This window comes from Podarcis filfolensis (genome assembly GCF_964270895.1).
Source record: "Podarcis filfolensis genome assembly, chromosome: 13".
Lineage (NCBI taxonomy): Eukaryota > Metazoa > Chordata > Lepidosauria > Squamata > Lacertidae > Podarcis > Podarcis filfolensis.
This window is the reverse complement of record NC_139615.1, coordinates 23,035,953-23,044,847: the sequence shown is the minus strand read 5'-3', so window position 1 is coordinate 23,044,847 and position 8,895 is coordinate 23,035,953.

Sequence of the window (8,895 nt, the reverse complement as noted above, 5' to 3'; positions counted from 1 at the left end):
GTAGCAGCTAGGATTGTGTTGTTTCAAGTTTTTTGCCCTGTAAATGCCCTTCTACAACTTAGCTTGCTTCCTGCTGTGATATGGAATGCATAAATTGGCCCTCTTGATGTGGATGGGCAGAGATTGCTGTCTTACTGTAGGGGAAATGAGGTTCAATGGCCCCTGGTCTCTTCTTATGCTTTGACTTTATATTCATTCACACCAACAGACTCCCATTTCTAACTGGAGGAGGGAACCCTAACAAAGCGATCATAATGTCCTTTTGCCGCAGGCCAGGGCGAAGAGGACCTGGGTGACCTGCTGAGATGTCCCAGCAGCTGAATGGCATTTTGGGGGCCAGCTTCAACTGCTAACCCGCTGGAGTAGGTCCAGCATATGAATCGAGGTGCGAGAGCAGATTCCAAGCACTGTTGGTGAAAGATTACACAAACACTTTCGCTGTTACACAACAGTCCTTTGGCTGCTCTCCTAAACTGCCAGCTGGGAAGTCACAACATCAATCGTTGACAGCCTAGGCGAGTCAGGCGTCCCTTTCTCTCTCCTAATAGAAAAAGAAAACCAAGCTGTGCATTTTCTGATTAGATAGCTGTCCTTTTGTTCATGCAACCTGGGTAGCTCAGATGTACAGTGTTTACAAGGAACAAACTTTTCTTGCTCTTTCTGTGCATGTTTAAGTACTAAGTAGACATTCTAAACTCTTGTGTCAAGATGAAGGAGTGGTAAATATCCCAGATTATTATATTCAGAATAAAAGAGTGTGATCATTATTACTCTTGGCAAAGAGAAAGACCATTCACAGATCCTGTAGTAGTGGTAGCAGTGATGAGTGGTTGTCTCTACATTTAGCAAAAAAAATTATGTGGGTTTGCACCTTGCTATATTTAATAATTCTTAATGCTCATACTATTATGCCTTATGGCTGAATTTTACAGCTCAGTTCTATGCAAATTTGGCATGACTATGACCCCAATCTGCATAGGATTGGGTTGTATGTTTTTGTTCTCCCACTCTAAAAGTCCTAATCTAAGCATATATTACATAACAAGCTGTCAAATGATCTGCTAGTAGCATTTGGGTTGAAGTGATATGTAGCTCCAGTTTAGTGAAGCAGTAAAGACCAACTGTACCGACTACAAAATATAGAGCTGCTATGTACCAAAACCTGTAATTCTTAATTTCTTTGCAGTGAACCAGAGGTTTTGCAAGAAGCTTGGGATCTACAAGGCTTATTTGAATTACTCGACAAAAGACCCTGAGTAGCCTTTAACAGTGTATGCCAATCTAACAAACTCAGCAGCTAGGCAGTTTACCTGAATATCCACCAACAAATTTCAGAGAATTTGAAAACTCTGCAATGCCCTGTGCAGTGTCAAAGCTAGAGGACCTGTCCTAAAATTGGGTAACATCTCATCAAAGTAGGCTAGATGGAAGGTATGAAGCTTATATAAGTTCTGGCATGGGAGAAGGGGTGGTGAAGGGCAGAAAGACATTGAACAAGGTTTGACAAATCTAGGTTTCTGCATATGATTTACTGCATGGTGTTCTAGTACTGCCAACTCCTGTCGCAGCTGCTCTGGACAAGACCAGGGATGTAAATCAGAGAGATAGGAAGAAGTGCCTGGACTGGTGACAGAAGCAGAATTAGAAGTGCTTTGTGGGCACTGGGTATAGTGGGTCAATCTACCACAGAGCTACAGGGGGAAGCAAGTGGGATTGCATCTGAATAGATAGCAGAGCAACCTAGAGAGAAGGAAGAAAGAGAGAAATGTGAGAGACTGCGGGGAGAAAAAGTCATGTGGAAGGCGAGAGATAAAGTGGGGTGTCACAGGAGGGATAGTGTGGAATGCTAGGCACACAGGGATACTTGTGTCAGATCCAGTAAAATAGATCCTCTTGAAACTGCATAATTATTTCAGTGTTCCCAACCTCACAGAGCACCCTGAAATCGCAAATTACATCTGCATCCATTGACAGAACAATCTGCATCCAGCACTTCCTTCCAGCATTGCAACAATGCAAAAACACCTAACCGAGGCATGGATCCTTATATATATTTTACAATGGTGCTGGTCCCAAGTTTGAATGTGTACTAAGCACTCTAGTAATTCCTCTACTACACGGGTAGGCTGCAGTGCTTCTGGGTCTATTTTTCTGTTTAAGGTTCCCACAATGCCCTCTGATGTACTCTCACTCTGAGACATCATAGGAAATTTAAATGGAAGAACGCCCCAGCAGCCCAACCCTCAGCCAAGCACCAGGGGGGAAAAGTTAAATGTAGGGCCTGCGGTAAACTTTAGCAGAAGTCCTTGCTAGGGATCTGGGGCCATGGGAGCAGCCCAAGGATGCCCTTCCCTCAGCCCTCCTGCTTCATCTTTATTTATCCCTGATTGATGACCATTTCTTGAAAGGACAGCCAGTTTTCTGTAAATAAGGAAAGGGCTGGGTCCTTGTAAACTGGCTGAGAATAAACACATCACGATGTGAGGCAACAACTTCATTAAAAAATTCTGAGGGGTGCAGGGGAAGAGAACTGGAAGCTTAAGCAGCCTTGGTCCCTATGCCCCTATGTATGTGTTCCTTTTGAACATGCAGAGAGGCACTCTTTCCTTTATTATGGAATCCTGTGTTGAAGGAATAAGCCCTGACATCCACGGCACATTCTGGGCATAAGCTGTGCCTCAAATTGAGACTAAGACTGTAATGGTTCTCTGTACAACATCCTGCAAATTCTAGAGAGGTATTGTTAGGAGACTCTCTTGGGCCTCTGACGCACTGGGATACTTGAGCTCAGGCTCCTACCGAGCCAAGAACAATCCTGTGTTGGAAAATTAGTGATAATGTGTGGAGGTTTTGGTGAGAGGGGATGGATGTCTTCACATCTAGCGTGTCCTCTGTAAAGCTGTGCATCAGCTGCTGAATTGGCTGGTGCAGTCTAATTGCTGCTAATACCGCAGGACACTCGAGTATTCAGAAAAGCCTTTGACACACTTTGTACGCTGATAATTGTTAACAGGCATGATAAGCCAATCATGTGCTCGCACTTTGTGATGCCATCCATTTAGACATGTGACTACATTGTGATGTCACCATGGAGAGGCATTACTGGGAGGATGACATCAGCATCATAGTGTTACAGCAAGCCAGCCAGCAACTGTCTTCAGCAGCATTAGCTGTTTTGCCCAGTGTCTAAAGAAGCCGTCTTTGGATGACTCACTCTGCTTGCAGTTGAGCAATAAGAGTGTAACAGAACACATCTCCTGTTCTTCATTCACCTGCCTTTTCCTCACTACCTGACCTCCCTCTGCTGTGGCACATTGCTATATCAAAACTGAAGGGCCTCCACTGACATTTGTTGTCCAAGGTAAGACCAACTAGCAAAACACTAATTTCAGTTTGTTGGGCTTTTGAATCCAGGGTTTCATCAGCCCCACCACCACCACCACCGTTCCTTCTTAGTACTGTATTGATGTTTGACCAACAGTTGATGGTCAGAAGGCATACAATGGGCAGCGTCAATTCCACACAATAGTTTTGTCTGATTGCAGCAACACATTGCCATGTCATGTAAAGTACCAGGCTCAGAGTCCAGGAGAAGATGACGTTTAGCAGAGGAGCCTCCATATTCTAAGCAACTTCAGCAATTCATCAAAATATTTTGTTTCCTTTTCTATCCCATCACCCTCTTCTCTGAGCTGTATTTGGTATTTGACCAATCAGTTAAGACAACTGACCTGTCAGATGTTGGTGACATGCAATCAATCATCAAATATTGAAAGTTTCAGGTAGAACAGTAACAGAAGCTGAGAATTGTAAATAAATTCCAGAATTCAGCTCTTCCTACAACCTTTACAAAACATCATACCAAATCATGTGTCCTAGGCACCTGTGTAGGATTGCCAACTTTTGTTTATAAGCTAAATCTGGTACCTCAGTATAAAAATTTACAGTTTATTGGTCACTGAAAGCTTAGATCATTACTTCTACGAATCAGAATCTGTTTATTGAAGAAGTACCGGTAGTTCCTTCTAGGAACAGGTGCTTGCAGTCCTGCAATTAAGATAATCACTCTTCCGATCTTCACACCTGAACTATCAGTTTCCAAGAGCCTTTTAAGGGCGCAGAGGATTAGAACTCCCCACGATCTGTCTAAAGGTCAGGAAGATTAACACACCGAAGCACATTCAGTACTCTCCAACAAAATTATGATCTTTTGACTCCAAACAGACACTCCTTTACAAGGGTGCTAATGGAGTGGTCCAATGTATCTCATAGTGCAGGTCTCTCTCCCTGGCAAGCCATGATTTTCAGCTATTCAGTGCTGATAATCTCAAGAGTTGTCCAAATTTCTAGGAATGATGGGGAGAGCTCCTGCGTCAGCAGCGTTGCTAAGTTGGTGGTGTTTGTGAATCTGGGTGTTAGAGACAAGAAGGCCTTCTTAAACGAGCAATGCAAAGAAATAAACGAAAACAACAGAATGGGAAGAACCAGAGATCTGTTCAAGAAAATTGGAGATATGAAAGGAACATTTCGTACAAAGATTACCATAATGAAGGACAAAAGTGGTAAGGACCTAACAGAAGCAAAAGACATCAAGAAGAGGTTGCAATAATACACAGAAGAATTATACTAGAAAGATATGGATGGCTTGTACACCCCAGGTAGTGTGGTTGCTGACCTTGAGCCAGACATCCTGGAGAGTGAAGTCAAATGGGCCTTAGAAAGCATTGCTAATAACAAGGCTAGTGGAAGTGATGGTATTCCAGCTGAACTATTTAAAATTTTAAAAGATGCTGTTAAGGTGCTACACACAATATGCCAGCAAGTTTGGAAAACTCAGCAGTGGCCAGAGGATTGGAGAAGATCAGTCTACATCCCAATCCCAAAGAAGGGCAGTGCCAAAGAATGCTCCAACTACCACACAATTGCACTCATTTCACACGCTAGCAAGGTTATGCTTAAAATTCTACAAGGAAGGCTCAAGCAGTATGTGGACCGAGAACTTCCAGAAGTGCAAGCTGGATTTAGAAGAGGCAGAGGAACCAGAGACCAAATTGCAAACATGCGCTGGATTATGGAGAAAGCTAGAGAGTTCCAGAAAGACATCTACTTCTGCTTCATTGACTATGCAAAAGCCTTTGACTGTGTCGACCATAGCAAACTATGGCAAGTTCTTAAAGAAATGGGAGTGCCTGATCACCTCATCTGTCTCCTGAGAAATCTCTATGTGGGACAAGAAACTACAGTTAGAACTGGATATGGAACAACTGATTGGTTTAAAATTGGGAAAGGAGTATGACAAGGCTGTATATTGTCTCCCTGCTTATTTAACTTATATGCAGAATTCATCATGCGAAAGGCTGGGCTGGATGAATCCCTAGCCGGAATTAAGATTGCCGGAAGAAACATCAACAACCTCAGATATGCAGATGACACAACCTTGATGGCAGAAAGTGAGGAAGAATTAAAGAACCTTTTATTGAGGGTGAAAGAGGAGAGCGCAAAATATGGTCTGAAGCTCAACATCAAAAAAACGAAGATCATGGCCACTGGTCCCATCACCTCCTGGCAAATAGAAGGAGAAGAAATGGAGGAAGTGAGAGATTTTACTTTCTTGGGCTCCATGATCATTGCAGATGGTGACAGCAGCCACGAAATTAAAAGACGCCTGCTTCTTGGGAGAAAAGCAATGACAAACCTAGACAGCATCTTAAAAAGTAGAGACATCACCTTGCCAACAAAGGTCAGTATAGTAAAAGCTATGGTTTTCCCAGTAGTGATGTATGAAAGTGAGAGCTGGACCATAAAGAAGGCTGATCTCCGAAGAATTGATGCTTTTGAATTATGGTGCTGGAGGAGACTCTTGAGAGTCCCATGGACTGCAAGAAGATCAAACCTATCCATTCTTAAGTGCCCTGAGTGCTCACTGGACAGATCGTGAAGCTGAGGCTCCAATACTTTGGCCACCTCATGAGAAGAGAAGACTCTCTGGAAAAGACCCTGATGTTGGGAAAGATGGAGGGCACAAGGAGAAGGGGACGACTAAACGACTAAACGACTGAACAACAACAACAACAAATACCATGAAGGTGATGTGCAAAGAAACAGAATTGCCAGTTCTCTGAAATTTTAAGGTTGATCTCACTCCTTAGGAATTCGCTTTCTTACACTTCACTTGCCATTATACAAAACAGCTGTATCTTGATGAAACTTTAGAAAATTTGTCAAGCTGCCATGGATGGTGTTTACTATATCAAATAAGCATTTTGCAAGAGAGCTCCTCTTCATGTTAATGAAACCTTCCAAAACCTGGACTGTTAAATCAAAAGTGCTTTTTAAAAGACACTGGTATTTTTTCAAAGTGGCCTGGTATTTCCTCTGCACTGTTTTGCATTTTAAATCATTGCTTCCACTGGAAGTATTTCAGAATTATTCAACATATTACAAAGCTGTTCACCAAATAAATTGCCACACATGGGATATAGCAGCCTCAATTCTACAATAAACTTCTACCTGTAAGTAATCAAGTGTTCTCTCGTTAGATAATAATACTTCCCCAGGTGTCCAATCTGATTTGACCTGTTTCATCCCAGTCTCCAGAAAGATTTAAGTATAGCTTCATGTTCTGAATTATTTGTTTTATGCTGCTGCATAATAACTTACGTAACTGTGGCTGTTTTTTATTGATTTTCACATTTTATTTATTATTGTTTTATTTTCTTTCTCATCAGGTGCATTGAGGGCATCCAAGAAGTGGTGTATTGTCATAGTCTCATTGCTGAGCAAAACTTGGTGGAGTCGGAGGCCAGCCAATCAGTATTGTCTCTGACACGTACTTGCCTGGGGGTAGAGTCAGCATCCAAAGTAAGGTACAGGCAAACAACAATCCATGTGGTCAGATGGTCCAGGGGTTAGGAAATCTGATGATCAGGGAGTCAAGGATCAAGACAAGCAGGAAGCAGCAAGGTAGGACCAGGAACTACAAGCATTGTTAACAGCTTCTGACTGCTGCTGGAAGCTCTGGTTAAGAAGGCTGAAGCCTGCTGGTTCTCATCAGCACCTTCTCCCCTGTGCCCTTGAAGGCTGATCAGCTACAGGTGGAGTCCCTCTGCCTTCTCCCCCTTCAGGCTGCTTGTTCAGCAGGTGAAGCTGACTCCTGGCCCATAACACATATCAGTATGATAGAAATACGCAACTACGGTTGTTTAGATTTTGGTAATAGGTTGATATTCAGTTGTAAGAAAAACTGAAATCCCCCCCCCCCCTACACAGCACTTAACAGGTCAGGAGGCCTTAGCTATTTGCTCTGTCTCTTAAAAATAATAACCTTAAACAAACAAAATAAAAAATTGTGGTGATGCAACTGTTCCAATCCAGCTAGGTTGGAACACTTGTAAATCCTGCCCCGCTAAGGGCTTATCCACACTTACATTTCCTTCACTTGTTCCAGCACATTTTAAATCTCCATGTCCGAGTGCCCTCTTCCTTTTTTGCACTGCAACCTTCCCTATGAAAAACCTCCTTTTTAAAGCTCAGTTGGATCAAATAGCAATCTGCGGAAAGCCCAAATTGACATTTGCTCCAGTTGAGAACTAAAGAGTAGCTTTCAGCAGGAAAAGCTTGGGGAGGGGAGGGAGGGACAGACACTTGGACTTGAGCTTTTAAGTGTGGACCTTTGCCTGGAAAGAGTGGGGCAAAAAATAAGTGTAGATAAGTCCTAAATGAAGACCTATGATCCCACTGATCTGACACTTTCTCTAAAGCTGTACATTTTAAACTGAAGCTGAGTTTGCTGTGAGCCAAGGGCGGGGACACCTCCATCACCCTGGTTGCAGAACAAAAATTATCTGGGTACATTTAAAACCAGCCAGCAGCTTTACTCAGCTTTACTTAGTTTACTATGTTTTGAACATAACTCTCCCTGCCCTGCCAGTTCCAGTAATTCACTCCTGGGGCTGACAGTTTTATGACTCCCTCATGTCACTCTTCTCTCCAGTGTCTGCCAGCCCCAGTTTGCAAATAATATATTTTAGAGCAGCTGAAGGAGACACAGTGACACTGGCAATGGACGGCCCATGGATATGGGGCAGAGAGAAAGTCATCACTTTCCCCACCCTGAGATATTTATTTGCACATCACTCAATTCATTTAAATATATGCTGATACAAAATCAGCTGTTGACTGCTGTTGCAGCCACATGTAGAGTGTGTGTGTACAAGGGTGTGAATGGGTACCACCTGTATTTATGTGGATTAATCAAAATATTGGCCTGTTTTTACAAGTGTTTGATTAATTGCAAAAGTAGCCAGTTAAATTCAGCAAATGAATATATATACTTTATATTAACATATACCTTTTAAAAAAAAACAGTTCTTGTGGGATATTAGCATCCAAAATGTACTGTATTTTTCTGTGTATAACACACCCCCATATATAAGACAACCGCCAAAAGCCCACTTGCACACACAAAGCAACAACAGCCAATTGCACGCTCGCCTCGCCACTGCTGCAAATAGTCCCCCCTATTGCCGCAGCAGCAGCCAATCGTCAGCAGGCCTTGCCAAGCAACCAATCACACACCCAATTGTTGCTGCCAATCTCCTGCTGGCTGCTGGCACCACTCGCCCGTCCCCCCACTGCTATCCGTGTATAAGACAACCCACAATTTTTGCCTATTATTTCGAAGGAAAAAATATCGTCTTATACATAGAAAAATACACTTATTTGTAAAGTGAGGCACCAACCAAAGAAGAATGGCAATTTAATTGACAGAATATGCACAGCTTGCAGACTTAACATATAGAATATGAAAACAAGAAGAACATATGTTTAGAGAAGATTGGAAAAGGTTTATTGAATATATGGGAAACAATTGTGTACAGCTGAAAACGCTGGCAG